Source organism: Ranitomeya variabilis, chromosome 3, assembly GCF_051348905.1.
Source record: "Ranitomeya variabilis isolate aRanVar5 chromosome 3, aRanVar5.hap1, whole genome shotgun sequence".
NCBI classification, from domain to species: domain Eukaryota; kingdom Metazoa; phylum Chordata; class Amphibia; order Anura; family Dendrobatidae; genus Ranitomeya; species Ranitomeya variabilis.
This window is the reverse complement of record NC_135234.1, coordinates 89,275,640-89,295,559: the sequence shown is the minus strand read 5'-3', so window position 1 is coordinate 89,295,559 and position 19,920 is coordinate 89,275,640. Positions and strand designations below refer to the sequence as shown.

Here is a 19,920-nt window from a genome sequence, read left to right as displayed (position 1 = left end):
AGTAGCCCATTATAATGCACAGTCCCACTTGCTTTGGAGGTGGCAGTGGCATCAATGGTGAATCCATCCTTGGATTACCCCACAGAAAATTCAGCTCTCAATCAACGACAAAAGATTTACTCTCTTCTTTCTGTATCAATTACAGAGATTAGCAGCAGAAAGAGGAAGCCTCATGTGTTATCGGAGGGATAAAGTGAAGCTTCATGTCAGCATAGAAGAAGTGCAGAATCTGGTATATGTACCTGATTGTATAAGCTCCTCCTTGTAATTATAGGCATCTCTGCTCCTCCTGATGGTATAGGCATTTTGTCTTCGTAGATAAGGTCGATGATTATTTCTCATGATGGTAAGGGCAGAAAGCTTCCTCCTCAAGACTGAATAGAGATCACTTTTTTTCCACCAAATTAAGGTGAATTACTCCGTGTCTAGATTGTAAAGTTCCACTGTCTCCAGATCATGGTGGCTTCTTCCTTCTAAAGATAAGATGGTGACTGCTACTCAAGGTGGTTATGGTGCCTCCTTTGCCTTCAGCTGATTGTGTGCACTTTCAGAAATGAAGTTTGCTTCCTCTGATTCTGGATGGTAAAGGGGCCTCCTCCTCTAGACTCAATATTATGGGGGTCTTTTCCTCCAATTCCAGGCGATGAAGGGGGCCTCCTGCTTCCCCGTGAGACAAATGACGCCTCCATTTGATAATAGTACCTAATTTGTCTAAAGGTTTTCTGGCGCCACCTACAGATTCCATATGGTCTGGGAGTCTTCTCCATCGCTGATGGTACTGTATGACCTAAATAGGAAATATACCGATATGTTAGCAAACTACTATTACTACAACAACTTTTTAGAATTGTAAGTAAATCATAATTTACAAACTCCAATTCAAAAGAAAAATAGGAAAACCGTGAACCCCAGCGTCCCTTAATTACTATCACAGGATATACAGGTCATGCTTGTTGTTCATGAGCTCCTTTATTTAGAATATGAAAATGGTTTATCACTTGGATTGGCCGACACTAACATGAGAGAAAGGTTTTCCATTCAGCCTCAGGAGCAGAATGGCCTCTTGTGTTCTGTTATGGATTCTGGGTACTTACTCTTAAAAGATGGTTTATGTTCATTCTGATTCTAGTTCCATCCTTGCAGCATTTATTCCCAGCCCTGATCTCTCCTGCGATAGCAGAGTATTCACTGTGTCACCCTGTTCTGTCCTTCTAACAGGACAGGGGTTCGTTTCAAGCATTAAAAGGTTAACTATTATTATAGTTCTGGTTTTGTTGTGTTATAGCATCACCCAGTGGTGGATAAATTTATAACCTGTGTTTTCCATGAATAATAGAGTGTTGCATTGTGGGTTTCAGCAAAGCATCATGGGATTGGGGAATTCCTCAGCCTTTTCTCTTGTATTTCCTGTTCACTCGTGTTATTCAGCTGTGTTGGAACTACTTCATTTACCTGCCACCCTGGTTAGTTTATCCGGTAAGATTGCGATCCTTGTTCTGGTAATATATTGTTCTATAGAATGTGATTACTGTATAGCAGCCAGTACACAGGAAATGTGGTTACCAGAAATCTGCTGTATGTAGTTATGTAGAGGTTGCACCATACTGTATGTTTCCCTGTTAGTTGCAGTTGTGTTATCGTTTAGCCCAATGCTTATACATATCATTTGTATTCTTCTAGTTTTACCACGCTCATGTTTACCAATAAACAAGTTAGACTACAGAGAACAGTCCGCTTATTTGGGAGACAGAAGTGGTTTATGCCGTATGTCGGATCACACACCGTATCAACGTGTATGAAGACAGAACAGTAAAACGGGTGCTAAATACCAGCGGAGGCCAGTAAAACGGAAGCTAGGCGCCGGGATTACAGTAAAGGGAGGCTAGACGCCAGCGATAGCAAATAACTCTTACGGAGCCGCTTGTACCATACCGCACTGCCTGCAGATACCGCAGCGGCCGCTATACAGTCACAAGTACCGAGAGTGCAGCCCACCAAGCATGACACGTCTCAGTCCACGCTGAAGTCATTCCTACCCGCTCTGAGACATCCTACAGCCTGCAAACGGACACAAAATGTCTGCAAGTCGAGCATCTTCACTCAGGACGAGGTCCCAAACAAGCCGCTCTAGCAAGTCTTCCTCGAAAAGGTCTGTCACCCTCGCCCGAACAGAAGCTGAGGCGGCGAAAGTAAGATCCTCCTTCGCTGCACAAGAGATGCAGTTAAAGCTAAGACAAGCAGACCAAGAAGTAGAAAGCGCCCGCCTGCAAGCAGGGCAAGAAGCAGAAAGAGCCCGCCTGCAAGCAGAGCAAGAAGCAGAAAGAGCCCGCCTGCAAGCAGAGCAAGAAGCAGAAAGAGCCCGCCTGCAAGCAGAGCTAGAAGCAGAAAGAGCCCGCCAAGAAGCAGAAAGAGCCCGCCTGCGAGCAGAGCAAGAAGCAGATAGAGCCCGCCTGCAAGCGACCTTAGAAAGGCTTTCCGCTGAAAAAGAAGCAGCAGCCGCAATAGCCAAAGCTGAGTTTTTAGAAGCCGTGGAGTTTCCTGAATCCGAGCGAGGCAGCGACATACGCGGACCAGACCTTGATCATCAGGACCCTGCTCAACGCGTCTCAGAATATGTCCGCCAACATCCCAAAGTGGAAGACGACTCTGATCCGTTACGCCAACCAGCCTATACAGATTACCAGAGATCCTTCCTCCAAACACCGTACTGGAAGCAGGAAAGTATACTGCGAAACGACATTGATCACCACTACCGTCCTACGGAACAGAAGGTACGGCTTCCGCCCAGACTGACAGGGACACCCTTCGCCACTGAACGGGTTTATACAGACTTTCCTATGCCAGAAGCTCCTACCAGGTATGAGGATGCACCACAAACACCGCATAACAACAGCACACCAGCTCACGTCGGCACAGACTCAGCCACTATGAACTTTGCAAGGTTCTTTACCCGCCGGGAGCTGGTGACCAAGGGACTTGTAAAGTTCACTGATCGAGCTGAAAGCTACAGAGCATGGCGAGCCTCTTTTCAGAATGCCATCAGAGACTTGCATCTTTCCAGTAGTGAAGAGTTAGATCTATTGGTTAAGTGGCTTGGGAGCGAGTCAGCTGAACATGCCAAAAGAATCAGGAACATTAACATAAAGTACCCACACACAGGACTTCGTATGGTGTGGGAGAGACTCGAAGAATGTTATGGGTCAATAGAAGCTATAGAAAATGCTTTGTATAAAAGAATTGATGATTTCCCCAAGATAGCAAATAAGGGTTATCAAAAGCTCAGGGAACTGAGCGACTTGTTAATGGAGGTACATGCTGCTCAGGCAGAAGGTGATCTACCAGGGTTGGCATTCCTGGACACTGCCAGAGGTGTCAACCCGATTGTCCAAAAGCTCCCTTACAACTTACAAGAAAAGTGGGTCAGTCACGGGTCCCGTTACAAACAGGCTCATAAGGTACCATTTCCTCCCTTTGGGGTGTTTGTAGACTTTGTTGCTCAGCAGGCTAAAGTTAGAAATGACCCTAGTTTCGATTTCACTATGTCATGTACCACTGCCTCTGGTGTAAAACCCAGTAAAACACCAGTGGCAGTCCACAAAACTAATGTTACCTCCACAGGTTTTCCTTAGGCTACGTTCACATTTGCGTTGTGCGCCGCAGCGTCGGCGCCGCAGCGCACAACGCAAACAAAAACGCAGCAAAACGCATGCACAACGCTGCGTTTTGCGCCGCATGCGTCGTTTTTTTCATTGAATTTGGACGCAGCAAAAATGCAACTTGCTGCGTCCTCTGCGACCCGACGCGGGCGCCGCAGCGACGCATGCGGCGCAAAACGCAAGTGCGCCGCATGTCCATGCGCCCCCATGTTAAATATAGGGGCGCATGACGCATGACAAATGTGAACGTAGCCTTACAGGGCAAGTAAGTCCTCTCCAGAAGAGGACACACCGCAGGATCTCAGCAAACACTGCCCCCTACACAAGAAACCTCATCCTCTCCTAAAATGTAGAGCCTTCAGGGAGAAGTCTCTAGAAGACCGTAAGAGTTTCCTAAAGGAAAACAAGATATGCTTCAGATGCTGCGCGACAACCTCACACTTCGCCAAGAACTGTGAAACCAGTGTGAAATGCACAGAATGTAGTAGTGTGGAGCACAACACGGCCTTACATCCTGGACCACCCTCAGGGGTATCGTCACGAGTAGAAGAGTCTGCCGAAAAACAGACGGACCCCGACGTGGACACCCCAGTGGTCACTTCTCGGTGCACAGAAATCTGCAAGGAACTCGTAGCAGGAAGATCCTGCTCAAAGATCTGTCTTGTCAGAGTATTCCCAGCGAGCCAACGGGATAAGGCGATCAAGGTATATGCAATCTTGGATGATCAGAGCAACAGGTCTCTAGCTAAATCCTTTCTCTTCGACACCTTCAACATTGCTGGTCCCGGCTCTCCGTACTCCTTGAAGACATGTGCAGGTACTGTCGAGACGGCGGGGAGGAGAGCAACTGGATTCAAAGTAAAGTCTATAGACGGTCAAACCTGCTTATCCTTGCCATCAATACTGGAGTGCAACCAGATTCCAGACAACAGGTCTGAGATACCTACACCAGAGGTAGCAGCTCATCACACCCACTTGAGATGTATAGCTCACCTGATACCAGAGCTCGACCAAGGAGCTCCTATCGTCTTACTTCTCGGAAGAGACATACTACGGGTCCACAAGGCTAGAGGACAGATCAACGGCCCACAAAACGCCCCATATGCTCAGAGACTTGACCTAGGATGGGTCATTGTGGGAGATGTCTGTTTGGGTGGAGCACACAGGCCGACATCAGTCAACAGCATGCTCACCAATACCCTTGAGAATGGACGCCCGTCTCTCTTCCAGCCATGCGAGAGTAGTTTCCTGATTAAAGAATTGCCACACCACACCCCTCCACCTTGTCCGTTAGCTGATCCTTCCTGTGGAGACCATGCATGCGACGGTGAGCAAGATCATATAGGGTGCACAGTTTTCCACAGGAAAAGAGAAGACAACCAGGTAGCAATGTCCATAGAGGACAGACTGTTCTTGGACATCATGGAGCGAGAGATAGTAAGAGATGAATCAAAGAGTTGGGTCGCACCTTTACCATTCAAACCACAGAGGCAACGCTTACCCAACAACAGAGAACTTGTCTACAGTCGATTTGTTTCCCTTACGCGCAAACTGCAGAAGGCACCAGAAACAAAACAACACTTCTTTACCTTCATGGAGAGAATATTCCAGAGTGGCCACGTGGAAATTGCACCTGTACTTCAAGATTCCGAGGAATGTTGGTACTTACCTATTTTCGGCGTGTATCATCCGAAGAAACCAGGTCAGATAAGAGTGGTATTTGACTCAAGTGCCAGATATGAAGGGGTTTCTTTAAACGACGTCTTCCTGTCTTGTCCAGACCTCAACAACAGACTTCTGGGAGTACTTCTTCGTTTCCGCAAAGATGCAGTAGCATTTATGGCCGACATACAACAGATGTTTCACTGCTTCCTTGTTAAAGAAGAACACAGAAACTACTTGAGGTTCTTCTGGTACCGCAATAATGACCCCTACAAGGACATCGTGGAATATCGTATGAAGGTTCACATCTTCGGGAACAGCCCTTCCCCTGCTGTTGCTATCTATGGCCTTAGACATTCAGCCAGAGAAGGTGAAGCGAAATATGGATCGGATGTAAGATCTTTCGTGGAAAAGGATTTCTACGTAGATGACTGCCTGAAATCCACACCCACAGAGGAGTCAGCAGTCAGTCTCCTGAAAAGGGCACAAGAAATGCTCGCTTCATCCAATTTGAGGTTGCACAAAATTGCTTCCAACAGCCAGAAACTAATGGCAGCCTTTCCCTCTCAAGATTACTCAACCGATTTAAAAGACTTGGATTTAAGCACGGACTCCCTTCCCATGCAGCGGAGCCTGGGTCTACTCTGGGATTTGAAAAAGGATGCATTCACCTTCCAGATCAGTGAAGAAGAGAAACCCTTCACGCGTAGAGGCGTCCTGTCCGTTGTGAACAGCTTGTACGATCCTCTGGGATTTGTAACCCCTGTAACTATCCAAGGTAAAATGATGTTGAGAGACTTCACCCAAGAGACATCCGATTGGGATGATCCGCTTCCCAGCGATAAAAAAGAATTGTGGGAAAGATGGAAACATTCTTTAGAAGCCCTGTCAAGTCTCTACGTGGCACGACCATATGCTTCTGTGCCTTCATCAGAAATCAAGGTGCAAAGGCTTTGTATCTTTTGCGATGCTTCAACCAAGGCAATTGCAGCAGTGGCGTATTTGAAAACAACTGACATCAATGAACAATGCCACGTAAGGCTTGTTATGAGCCGGACAAAATTGGCCCCACTCCGTGAACACACAGTACCCAGACTGGAACTCTGTGCAGCTGTGCTGGCAGTAGAGTTAGCTGAGCTTATCTCGACAGAAATGGACCTGGAAATCAAAGAAGTCGAGTTTTACACCGACAGCAAGGTAGTGCTGGGGTACATCTGCAATGAAACTCGTCGCTTCTATGTCTATGTCAGCAATCGGGTGCTAAGGATCAGGAGATCCACCGAACCTAAACAGTGGCACTATGTGTCCACGCACCACAATCCGGCGGACCACGCAACCAGATCCGTTGAAGCAAGACAACTTAAGGACACAACCTGGTTCACCGGCCCTACATTCTTATACCGTTCGACGCCATATGTGGACGAGTCAAACATCTTTGAATTGGTGGATCCAGAGGCAGATGAGGAAATCCGCCCTCAGGTATCCGTTCTACGTACGGTGACTAAAGACAATCACCTCAAATCCCACCGCTTCAACAGGTTCTCAACTTGGGACTCACTTGTTCGTGCCCTCGTTTGTTTAATTCATGTGGCTCAATCCTACAAGTCAACGTCACCCGCCATCCAGAAACCTTGCAAAGGTTGGCACCACTGCAAGTGTGCCTTTACCGTTCCAAGCATGGAAAATGCCAAGAACGTTATAATTCGTACCATACAACGTGAATGTTACGCCAAAGAAATAGATAACCTTAATAAAAGCCAACCTGTTTCCAGAGATAGTGTCTTGAGGAAGCTTGATCCAATCATTGACCAGGATGGGCTGTTAAGAATTGGAGGTCGTCTTCAAGAAGCTGAAGTGGAATTCGGGGAGAAACACCCTATAATAATTCCTGGACATCATCATGTCACGACCCTGCTTGTGCAACACCACCACGTCTTGGTGAAACATCAGGGACGGCTGTTTACTGAAGGAAATCTACGAACTGCTGGACTATGGATAGTCGGAGCAAAACGATGCGTGAGTAAACTCATTTACAATTGCGTGATTTGTCGCAAACTCCGTGGCGGGGCTCAAAAGCCGAAGATGGCCAATCTCCCACCAGACAGACTTAGTACAGAACCTCCCTTTACCAACGTCGGACTGGACGTATTCGGGCCATGGTCTGTGGTTGCACGGAACACTAGAAGAGTCCAGGCCAATGCCAAACGCTGGGCTGTTATGTTCACCTGTATGTCCATTAGAGCAGTCCACATTGAAGTAATTGAGTCCATGGACACTTCAGGGTTTATAAATGCACTCCGACGTTTCATCGCCATCAGAGGTCCCGTGAAGCACATACGCTCCGATAGAGGTACCAACTTTGTAGGAGCAGTGAAAGAACTTCAAATTCCTTCCAACCTAGACACCACCGGTGTGGAAAGATACCTTAGTGAGCAGGGATGTACCTGGACTTTCAATCTACCACACTCTTCTCACATGGGAGGCGCTTGGGAGAGGATGATAGGAATAGCACGCAGAATCCTTGACTCCATTTTCTTGCAAGCAGGTAGTGTAAGACTCACACATGAAAGTTTGACCACATTCCTAGCAGAAGTTTTGGCCATCATTAATGCCAGACCATTGACTTCACTTTCTAGTGACTCTGAGGATCCGACCATTCTCACTCCTGCCATGTTACTTACTCAGAAGGCCAGCGTTCTCAGCGCTCCACCTGGAGAATTTAGCAACAAGGACCTCTACAGACGACAGTGGAGACAAGTCCAAAGTCTCTCCAATACCTTCTGGGACAGATGGAGGAAGCAGTACCTCTCCACCTTACAACCAAGGAGGAAGTGGCAGACCGACAAACCAAACATCAAAACCGGTGATGTCGTTCTCATGAAAGACAGCCAGTCACACCGTAATGAGTGGCCACTAGGCCTCATCACTAAAGTATTCCCAAGCAAAGATGGGAAGATCCGTAAGGTCGAGGTCAAAGTAGGCAAGTCCGGGGAAAGCAAACTATTCCTCAGACCAATGGCGGAACTTGTCTTACTGTTTTCGCCAAAAGAACCTGTAGGTGGCATCGGTTGATGCCAAGCAGGGAGTGTTCTGTCCTTCTAACAGGACAGGGGTTCGTTTCAAGCATTAAAAGGTTAACTATTATTATAGTTCTGGTTTTGTTGTGTTATAGCACCACCCAGTGGTGGATAAATTTATAACCTGTGTTTTCCATGAATAATAGAGTGTTGCATTGTGGGTTTCAGCAAAGCATCATGGGATTGGGGAATTCCCCAGCCTTTTCTCTTGTATTTCCTGTTCACTCGTGTTATTCAGCTGTGTTGGAACTACTTCATTTACCTGCCACCCTGGTTAGTTTATCCGGTAAGATTGCGATCCTTGTTCTGGTAATATATTGTTCTATAGAATGTGATTACTGTATAGCAGCCAGTACACAGGAAATGTGGTTACCAGAAATCTGCTGTATGTAGTTATGTAGAGGTTGCACCATACTGTATGTTTCCCTGTTAGTTGCAGTTGTGTTATCGTTTAGCCCAATGCTTATACATATCATTTGTATTCTTCTAGTTTTACCACGCTCATGTTTACCAATAAACAAGTTAGACTACAGAGAACAGTCCGCTTATTTGGGAGACAGAAGTGGTTTATGCCGTATGTCGGATCACACACCGTATCAACGTGTATGAAGACAGAACACACCCGCAGATCTGCAGGAGTGATCTATATCATTCATAACATTCATGCCTAATAGAAGTTGAGCTAAAAAAACCTCTATAGCCCTGATTCATCAAGGCTGTGTTTTATTATTCCTTAATATGACAAAGGTAGTTCTGCTTCAGAGCCAATCTTCAAATGGAGAGAGAACCGACCTTATATTGTAGAGTCCTAAAAGCTAAACTATATCCTTTTCGGGCTTTATGGTTAACAGTAGGAAAAGAGAGAATATGACCCCATATAGTACTGGGTTATTAAAGAGGTGTTCTCAAGTTCTTAAATTGCTTTAATTATTTAGACAGTATGAAAATAAGCAAGTTTGGATTGCTTTTTCTAACTGTTGTCAATCCCCTGTTGTGAGAGCTTTTATCATTTATAACGTACAGCTCGTTTTCATAGATCCCAGCCTCTAGTACCTGGCTGGGAGTGCACAGTAGTTACAGTGGGGCAAAAAAGTATTTAGTCAGTCAGCAATAGTGCAAGTTCCACCACTTAAAAAGATGAGAGGCGTCTGTAATTTACATCATAGGTAGACCTCAACTATGGGAGACAAACTGAGAAAAAAAAATCCAGAAAATCACATTGTCTGTTTTTTTATCATTTTATTTGCATATTATGGTGGAAAATAAGTATTTGGTCAGAAACAAACAATCAAGATTTCTGGCTCTCACAGACCTGTAACTTCTTCTTTAAGAGTCTCCTCTTTCCTCCACTCATTACCTGTAGTAATGGCACCTGTTTAAACTTGTTATCAGTATAAAAAGACACCTGTGCACACCCTCAAACAGTCTGACTCCAAACTCCACTATGGTGAAGACCAAAGAGCTGTCAAAGGACACCAGAAACAAAATTGTAGCCCTGCACCAGGCTGGGAAGACTGAATCTGCAATAGCCAACCAGCTTGGAGTGAAGAAATCAACAGTGGGAGCAATAATTAGAAAATGGAAGACATACAAGACCACTGATAATCTCCCTCGATCTGGGGCTCCACGCAAAATCCCACCCCGTGGGGTCAGAATGATCACAAGAACGGTGAGCAAAAATCCCAGAACCACGCGGGGTGACCTAGTGAATGAACTGCAGAGAGCTGGGACCAATGTAACAAGGCCTACCATAAGTAACACACTACGCCACCATGGACTCAGATCCTGCAGTGCCAGACGTGTCCCACTGCTTAAGCCAGTACATATCCGGGCCCGTCTGAAGTTTGCTAGAGAGCATTTGGATGATCCAGAGGAGTTTTGGGAGAATGTCCTATGGTCTGATGAAACCAAACTGGAACTGTTTGGTAGAAGCACAACTTGTCGTGTTTGGAGGAAAAAGAATACTGAGTTACATCCATCAAACACCATACCTACTGTAAAGCATGGTGGTGGAAACATCATGCTTTGGGGCTGTTTCTCTGCAAAGGGGCCAGGACGACTGATCCGGGTACATGAAAGAATGAATGGGGCCATGTATCGTGAGATTTTGAGTGCAAACCTCCTTCCATCAGCAAGGGCACTGAAGTTGAAACGTGGCTGGGTCTTTCAACATGACAATGATCCTGTATACTGTAGTGATAACATTGTAGAATCGGAACAAACCACTGCTAGCTGAATGTGTTATAGCAGAACTTGTGATCGGTTTATAGTTCTACTAATACTACAGCTCTATTCACCAGAGCTGTCACTCAAGGAGGTGAACTCGCCCTACTATAAACCAGGAAGTAAGAAAACTGTATGGAGACTGTATTGTTCTGAACTGCTCAAGAGACAACTTAAGAATACACTTTAAAGTAGAAGAGCAGATACTGGTTATTATGTTATAGAAAATTCAACAGTAAATAACCAACAGGAACTTTACTCTCTTCTTTCTGTACCAATCACAGGGATCAGTGGCAGAAAGAATAAGTTTCATGTGTCCACTTATCAGTGGGATACTCTGAAAATTCATCTCGGCATAGAAGTAGTGCAGAGTTTGCTATATGTACCTGATTGAATAAGCTCCTCCTTGTAATTATAGGCATGTCTGCTCCTGCTGATAGTATAGGCATATTGTCTTCATAGATAAGGTGGATGACTATTTCTCAGTATGATAACAGCACCTATTCTGCCTCATGGATGCCTCCTCCTCAAGATTCAATATGGGCAATTATTTTCCACCAAGTTAAGGTGAATTACTCTCTGTCTAGATTGTAAGGCTTCACTGACTCAAGATAGTTGTGGCCTCTCTCTTCTAAAGATGAGATGGTGACTGCTCCTAATGGTGGTTATGGTGCCTCCTTTGCCTTTAGATGCTTTGTAGGTACTTCGAGAAACTCTGCTTTCTCTAGCTCTTGATAGTAAAGGGGCCTCCTCCTCAGGACTCTCCATTATGGGAGTCTTTTCATCCAACACTTGATGGTGAAGGGGGCCTCCTTCTCCCGCTCTGAGATAAATTACTCCTCCAGATGGTAACAGCACCTCATTTGTCTCAAGATGTCTAGGGCACCACCTCCTATTCCAGACTCCAGAGAATATGAGAGTCTTTTCCTCCAATTCATTATGGTAAAGGGGGTCATTACTTTTTGTGAGATAACTGTCTCTTTCAGATGGTAAAGGCGCCTTATTTGTCTCAAGATGTTCTGGGCGCCACCTCGTATTCCAGACTTAAAATAATATTAGAGGCTTTTCCTCCAATTCACTATAGTAAAGGAGGTCATTACCCCTTGAGCACTAACTGTCTCTTCCAGATGTAAAGGCACCTTATTTGTCTCAAGATGTTCTGAGCACCACCCCCTCTTCCAGACTCTAGATAATATAAGTCTTTTCCTCCAATTCATGATGGTAAAGAGGATCATTAACCCTTGTGATATTACTGTCTTCTCCAGATGGTAATGGCGCCTCATTTGTCTCAAGATGTTCTAAGGGCCACCTCCTATTCTAAACTCCAGATAATATGAGAGTCTTTTCCTTCAATTCATGATGGTAAAGGGGGTCATTACCCCTGGTGAGCTAACTGTCTCTTCCAGATGGTAAAGGCGTCATATTTTTCTCAAGATATCCTGGGTGCCACCTCCTATTCCATACTCCAGATAATATAAGAGTCTTTTCCTACAATTCATGATGGTAAAGAGGGTCATTAACCCATGTGAAATAACACTGTCTCCTCCAGGTGGTAACGGCACCTCATTTGTCTCAAGATGTCCTGGGTGCCACCTCCTATTCCAGACTCCAGATAATATAAGAGTCTTTTCCTGCAATTCATGATGGTAAAGGGGGTCATTAACCCTTGTGAGATAAATGTCTCCTCCAGATGGTAACGGCGCCTCATTTATCTTAAGATGTTCTTGGCACCACCTCCGCCTACAGACTCCTGATGTTATGTGAGTCTTCTCCTCCACTAATGTTACCATATGACCTAGATTTGAGGCAAAACAATTTTAAAAACTATTACCATGTGATATTCTTACAATTTTAAGTAAATCGTTAATAATAAAAGCTCCATAAAAAAACAGGAAAACTGTGATTCCCAGCACCCCCAATTACTATTACAGAATATCTAAGTCTGATTTGTTGTCTATGTGTATTTTTGTATGGAGTATAAAAATGGTTTATTTCTTGGATAGACTGACACTAACAGTAGAGTAAGACTTTCCATTCACCCTGAGGAGAAGAACGGTTTGTTGTGTTCTTAAAGGATACTGGGTACTCACTTTTAGCAATGTTTTCTGCCACAGCAGCCGCAGAACAGAGATCTTAGTCTAAAAAGAAAAAAATACAGCATGGGCCCAATTCATCATAGTTTTTACAATACAGCTCTGGCAAAAATTAAGAGACCACCACATCAAAACCCTGTCATTGGCAGCCCAATCTCCAGACCTGAACCCCATTGAAAACCTCTGGAATGTAATCAAGAGGATGATGGATAGTCACAAGCCATCAAACAAAGAACTGTTTAAATTTTTTCGCTAGAAGCAGTGTGAAAGACTGGTGGAAAGCATGAAAGCTGTGATTAAAAATCATGGTTATTCCACAAAATATTGATTTCTGAACTCTTCCTGAGTTAAAACATTAGTATTGTTGTTTCTAAATTATTATGAACTTGTTTTCTTTGCATTATTTGAGGTCTGAAAGCACTGTTTTTTTTTTTGTAATTTTGAACATTTTTCTTTGTCAGAAAAAAATACAAAATGTATTGCTTTGAAATTCGGAGACATGTTGTCAGAAGTTTATAGAAGAAAAGAACAATTTACATTTTACTCAAAAATATACCTATAAAGAGAAAAATCAGACAAACTGAAAATTTTGCAGTGGTCTCTTAATTTTTGCCAGAGCTGTATTCTAGAGCAACTGGCAGCTGCGCTAAAATCACACGACTGGCGTTTTAATGTTATTTTCGTCCAACTCCGACAAAGTGGGTATAGCCTGGGTGGGATTGGGCCATGGCCGCCTCTGCTCGTTATGAATTTGACTGGAGTAAGACTTGTGGCGGGTCGCACAAAGAGGTGCACGACACTCGCTGGCTTCACTTCATTCATGAAGTGGCACACACCTTTTCATGAATCAGGAGTGTCTGACTCCAGCACGTCTCCTCGTCAAGACCGTCATGAACAACGCCGGTCTTATGAATTGGGCGCTATGACTTTCATGAGATCAGACGCAACTTCTGTAGACAATTGCACTGATGGTAAAATAAACGTTATACAGGAGAGAAGGAAGTTGTGGATTTACATTACAGCCATTACTGCACTTGCATTTACCTGGATAGGAATCTGGTGATCCTTCTTTTCTTCCTGAAGAGAAAAGACAAGAAATAAATGATTACATAACATAGAAAGAGAACATACTGTATTCCTTTAGTCAGGTCATCAGCGCCTGCAGCTACATTTTATATTATGTACATTCTGATTCTACACCCATCCTTGCAGCAATTCCCAGCACTGATCTTTCCTGCAGTAAAATATCGTAGTATCCGCTATGTAACCAGCAGATCTGCAGGAATGATTTATATAACATCATTTAGGCCAGGTTCACACTGCGTTGCAGGCGTCTGTTAGACGGACTACGTTACACCGCAGTCCTTTAACGCCGCCATTAATTCCTACGTTGGACGCATCGCTAGCGCAAGCCCATAATGGGCGTGTGCTAGCGATGTGCCATCATTGAGTGACGGACCCTGGGATGCGGGCTGCAGCGTTTTCGCGTCCGTCACTGCTAGCGCAGATAGAGCATCTGCTTTCTCTATCTGCTCTAGCGTGCTGACATACCGGCATTTGCGTTAACAGCAGCCCATTAACGCATGTGTTGAACGGGCTGCTGTTAACGCAATGTGAACCTGGCTTTATACCATTTGTGTCCAATAGGAGGTGACAGAAAAACTCTATGGTCCCGATTCATCAAAGCGCTTTGAGCGCCAGTCTTGATGAAGGTAGCACTGGCATAAAATGCTCCAAATTCATTAAAAAAGACTTGCTTCTTAATGAATTTGGAGTATCTTTTGGCTAAAATGCGCCGCAACAAGAAATATTACTCAATTCGGGGACTGAAGTACATTTTTTTCAGAAATTCTATGCCACTTTTTTGGCATTAGTTCTGCTTAACCATACCCCCTCTAGGCTAAGATATCCCTCAGTTCAAAAGGTTAATATAGCTGATCAGACCTGGGGTAAAAAGTCCAAAAGTTGAGCAGTTACAGGTTGCGAAAAAAAATGTGAAACTGGTAAGACCTCCTGGGTGAATTGGGACCACAGTTTTAAAATATTATATTGCACAGTAAGTGTTTTTCATTATTTTCGATAGGACACCATAATAGAAAGGTAAGAAAGGTAAGAAATGACGTACAATGCAGTGAAAGTCTTCACCCTGATTTATCTTAAGTGTGAACTGCACAACCTCTCTGGACTAATTTTTGTGTTTTAAAATATACTTAAAATATTTCATTATTAAGATGTTGGGGTGAAAAAACATCAAGAAAAATCCCTAACTATAGTGCCTTCTATACTCTCACTACTCTTCGCTATGCAGGCTGCATTCACAAAGTTATAGGTTTTGATTCCTCACCTGATGATCGCCACGGGATCTTCCTCATCCTCCTCTATAGCGACCTCACTGTATAAAAACGTAATACAGCTCAATATGAATATGTACTAATTGTAGCAGTGGAAATATACAGGGATGGGGGAACTATAGAGGCAAAACAGAGCAGGTCACAGTGGTCATATACCGTATATACTCGTGTGTAAGCCGAGTCTTTCAGCACATTTTTTGTGTGCTGAAAATTTCCCCCTCAGCTTATATACTAGTCATTGTCCCAGAAGCTGGCGTGGGAGAGGGAGCGGCGGAGCAGTGGGTGACAGTAGGCAGAAGCCGGCTGCTGCAACTAAAGCCTGTGCCCGCTGCTAAAAAGAGATGAATATTCACTGCACTTGCAGTGAACATTCATTTCTCTTATAGCGCAGGCACATTTACAGCCGCATCCGCCAGCTTCAAAAGCAAAAAAACCCTCCTACTTACCTTCCCTGCGCGCCCTTGCAGCATCTCGTTCTGGAGCCAGCAGCTCCAGCGATCACGTATCCAGCGATCACGAATAAGGTGCCATGCATACCAGGATGGGGATGAGGAGCCATGCATACCAGGATGGGGATGAGGAACCATGCATACCAGGATGGGGATGAGGAACCGTGCATACCAGGATGGGGATGAGGAACCATGCATACCAGGATGGGGATGAGGAACCGTGCATACCAGGATGGGGATGAGGAACCATGCATACCAGGATGGGGATGAGGAACCGTGCATACCAGGATGGGGATGAGGAACCATGCATACCAGGATGGGGATTAGGGGACAATGCACACCCGGCTTATACTCGAGTCAATAAGTTTTCCCAGTTTTTCAAGGCAAAATTAGGTTCCTCGGCTTATACACGAGTATATACGGTATAAATATATCAACCACAGACTCCTGCAAAGGAGCGCAGCTCAGCTTTTCTTAATACTTACAAGATAGTCATCAAATTTGGCCACCATCTATTAAGGGGAAATTTAGTATATCTATAATAAAGAACACAAAGCAGGTTAGAATTACTGACACATTGTCCAGTCTGAATTTCATAGAATATCTTCATAAAATTAGTATAATATATTATAATCGCACATATCGTAGACTATTCCTATATGCTGCTGCCAAGAAGGCGTCTGCATTGTGAGATAAATACTTGAATGCCCATGGTGTTGCCTTCGCTCTCATTTTCCATCTAAAACAGCCATAATATGGTCACAAGATAACTTATTTTTCGAGCACGCCGAAGACACTCGGTTAGCACACGAGCATGCTCAGATAACACCTTATCGGAGGAAGTTCGCTCATCACTACTTCACAAATATCTTCATCACTCACTCTCCCCAATGGGGCTCAATTTTTTAATTTCCTATCATATGTAGTGTGGGAAGAAACCAGAGTACATAATGGAAACCCACGCAAACACTTGGTCAATATTCATCCCAGAACATCTTGGTAACCAGTGAGCCACCACGCTGCCTAGGAGATTGGCTGTTTTTTATTTGCTTACCCCTCATATTCCAGCATTGTATAATGATGTAAGAACTGTGTAAGGCGGAGTTCACATTGGCATTTCTGATTTTCACTTGTCAAATTAGGAGAATAACAAAAAGGGTGAAATGCCAAATGCATCACCATACAAACACCAATGGTGCCCTAAGGAACTGGTTAACTCGTAATGGAGGTCTGCTGGGGTCCTGTCATACTGTGTCTGACATATTGATGGAAAGAATAAAGCTGCGTGCTCCACTATTGTTCCATGAAATATTACGGAGGCTCTGACGTGACCGTAAGGTCAGCCTAATAACTGTGTGATCTTCAGCTACAGCAAACAATGCATGAAAAACATTCTCTGCCGCAGTTTTACTATAATCTCAACCACTGACCTCTTTTGTGTAGTTTTTATGTAAAAATGACAGTCGAAAGAGGGCTGGCTGATTGTCCCACATATATAAAAGCACTGAACTAGATAGATGAAAAGATATCGAGTCTATAATAGACCTCATTTTATATTCTCATAATGATAATCATTTTTCATGTTCTTTTCGCGGTAGGACTCAAAGCCATTAACAATTACAAAATGCGAGCGGAGGAAAGGGAGAAAACAGGAGGCAGAATTGTAACAACACAAAGGATGATTACCTGTCATGGTTATTAAATGTCTGGAAAAAACCCAGTGTTTGTAAGGGTTTAAAGGGAAATGGGCCCCGACTGTAAGGTGCCGCTCATGGGGAGCATGAGATGGTATAAAACAAGGATTTTTTCCAGTTTAGATCCTGCCATGTCTACATCAGTCTTGTATTGCTTACTATGCTCAGCGGAATCCTTGGTGGCCGGGGTGAAAGGCAAACATACCATAATATCAGACTAATAGGGGGTAAAAGGCCCTTGTAGAAAGAGGACCCAGGACTGGTATGGTTAGTCCCTTTCACTATGCTGCTGGTCAGTGATATCATTTAGGGTTATCTTCAGAAGATCTGCATTGCAATCAACCACAGCTTGCTTTGGGGTATACAACAGCTGCAGGCTTATGTTGGTTATGACTGTTCTGAGCAAACAGCAGATGATGTTGTGTTAAATGGTAAAGATTGTTAACTATAATGCGCGACTCCTTTGATTTATTTTGCGTCAGTTCTTCCCTGTTATCCTCCATGTTGTGATGACGCCCGATAATGGTTGCTGCTTGTTCCAAGTAAAACGGTTCATTCTCCAATAGTGTCTGGGTGCGATGATTCTGCTGAAAGCTGAAATCCACAATGTGATGGTGGTAAATTGGCACAAACTTTATGGAAAGCTTAGAGAGGAAAACAAATATGAGGCCCTTCTGTCTTTGGTGGCAAACCCTGACTCCATGATTCGGGCTATTTAGAGTTTTGCAATAGGACCTTCCGTCTTTTATGTATCATTCATGATGTATTAAAATGTATAGAAACGAATAGGGCGAGTTCACTGAGTAGAACCACAACCGGCATGTCAGCCAGTTCCAGAAAAGATTGATTTTGAACAGATAAGGTCTGACAATGTTGTGTACTGGTGGCTGCTAGTGCCATTGCTAAGGTCGTATGTTACCGATAAGGTAAAAATGTGATGTATGCATCATTTTATTTACTTATATGGTGCCATTAATTACACATCTCTTTACGAACATTATCACTGTCCCCATCAGGGATTCCCTATCAGTATGTCCAGGGCCGGACTGGGACTAAAATTCAGCCCTGGCATTTGAAGTTACACAGGCCCACTTGTCACATGGTGACTGTATAATATCTTTGTACACTTGTAGGCAGGGCCGGTTTTAGGCAAAGTGGGGCCCTAGGCAAAGTTTAAAATGGGTCCCCAAATGCTAACATATTGCACATCACACAGAAGCCTTTCTGTTGTATTTACGTGCGCTGAGTTCAGGCCGCTAAACGAGTTTGATCGACAATACTGAAGTTGTTCAACGCTTGTTTCCCGGCCTCTTTCCACCAGCTGAGGAATAATGATGAGACAGAACGATCACTAATAGATCACCATACAGTATCATGTTTTCAGCAGCACATCTACAGTTTACACTGGCAATGTGCTGCTGACAACAAGGCTTTTTGTTCCAGCAAAAACAATCCGAATATGCAGCATTTTACTTGTTTAGTAAAATACACCCCATAGTCCTCCATATATTATAATGTGCTCCATAGTCCTCCATATAGTATAATACACTCCCTATAGTCCTCCATATATTAAAATACACTGCTCAGTCCTCCACATAGTATAATACACTCCTCATAGTCCTCCATATAGCATAATACAATCCTCATAGTCCTCCATATAGCATAATACAATCCTCATAGTGCTCCATATAGTATAATGCACCGCCACAGTCATCCATGTAGTACAATTCACTTCCCATAGTATAATGCACCCCATAGTTCTTCATATAGTATAACGTATTCCCCATAGTCCTCGATACAGTATAATGCAGCCCACATATAGTATAATGCAGCCACCCCAGAGTATAATGCAGCCACCCCAGAGTATAATGCAGCCACCCCAGAGTATAATGCAGCCACCCCACAGAGTATAATGCAGCCACCCCAGAGTATGTAACCCCCATAGAATATAATACAGCCCACCTCCCCATATATAATGTAGCCCCCCATAGAATATAATGCAGCCCCGCATAGTATATAACGCAGCCTCCCCCATAGAATATAATATACCCCCACAATAGTATATAACACAGCCACATAGTACATAACATGGCCTTCCCCATAGAATATAATATACTCCCCATAGTATATAGCAAAGCCCGCATATTATATAGCACAAACCGCATAGTATACAGCACAGCCTGCATACTATAGCACAGCTCGCGTAGTAGATAACACAACCCACACAGCAGTATTCAGCACAGACCACACAGTAGTATACAGCACAGACCACACAGTAGTATACAGCACAGCCCACGTAGAAGTATACAGCACAGTCCACACAGTAGTATACAGCACAGCCCACAGAGTAATATATACAGCACAGCCCACAAAGTAATATATACAGCACAGCCCACAAAGTAATATATACAGCACAGCCCACAGAGAACTATATACAGCACAGCCCACAGAGAACTATATACAGCACAGCCCACAGAGAACTATATAAAGCACAGCCCAGAGTACTATATACAGCACAGCCCAGAGTACTATATAAAGCACAGCCCAGAGAGTACTATATACAGCACAGCCCAGAGAGTACTATATACAGCACAGCCCAGAGAGTACTATATACAGCACAGCCCACAGAGTACTATATACAGCACAGCCCACAGAGTACTATATACAGCACAGCCCACAGAGTACTATACACAGCACAGCCCACAGAGTACTATA

General features: G+C 44.0%; 1 protein-coding gene and 1 long non-coding RNA gene across 2 annotated transcripts in view; one reads left to right on the top strand and one right to left on the bottom strand.

Annotated features, from left to right (window-relative positions):
• LRRC75A (leucine rich repeat containing 75A) overlaps nt 1-19,920 on the top strand; it is a 444,884-nt gene that overhangs the window by 358,912 nt on the left and 66,052 nt on the right. The window lies entirely within an intron of this gene.
• On the bottom strand, nt 12,708-16,048 carry LOC143815286 (uncharacterized). Its single transcript, XR_013223714.1, has 4 exons — nt 15,997-16,048; nt 15,056-15,103; nt 13,756-13,788; nt 12,708-12,756 (listed from the first exon to the last, which is right to left on the bottom strand). It is a non-coding gene; the product is annotated as an uncharacterized LOC143815286 (long non-coding RNA).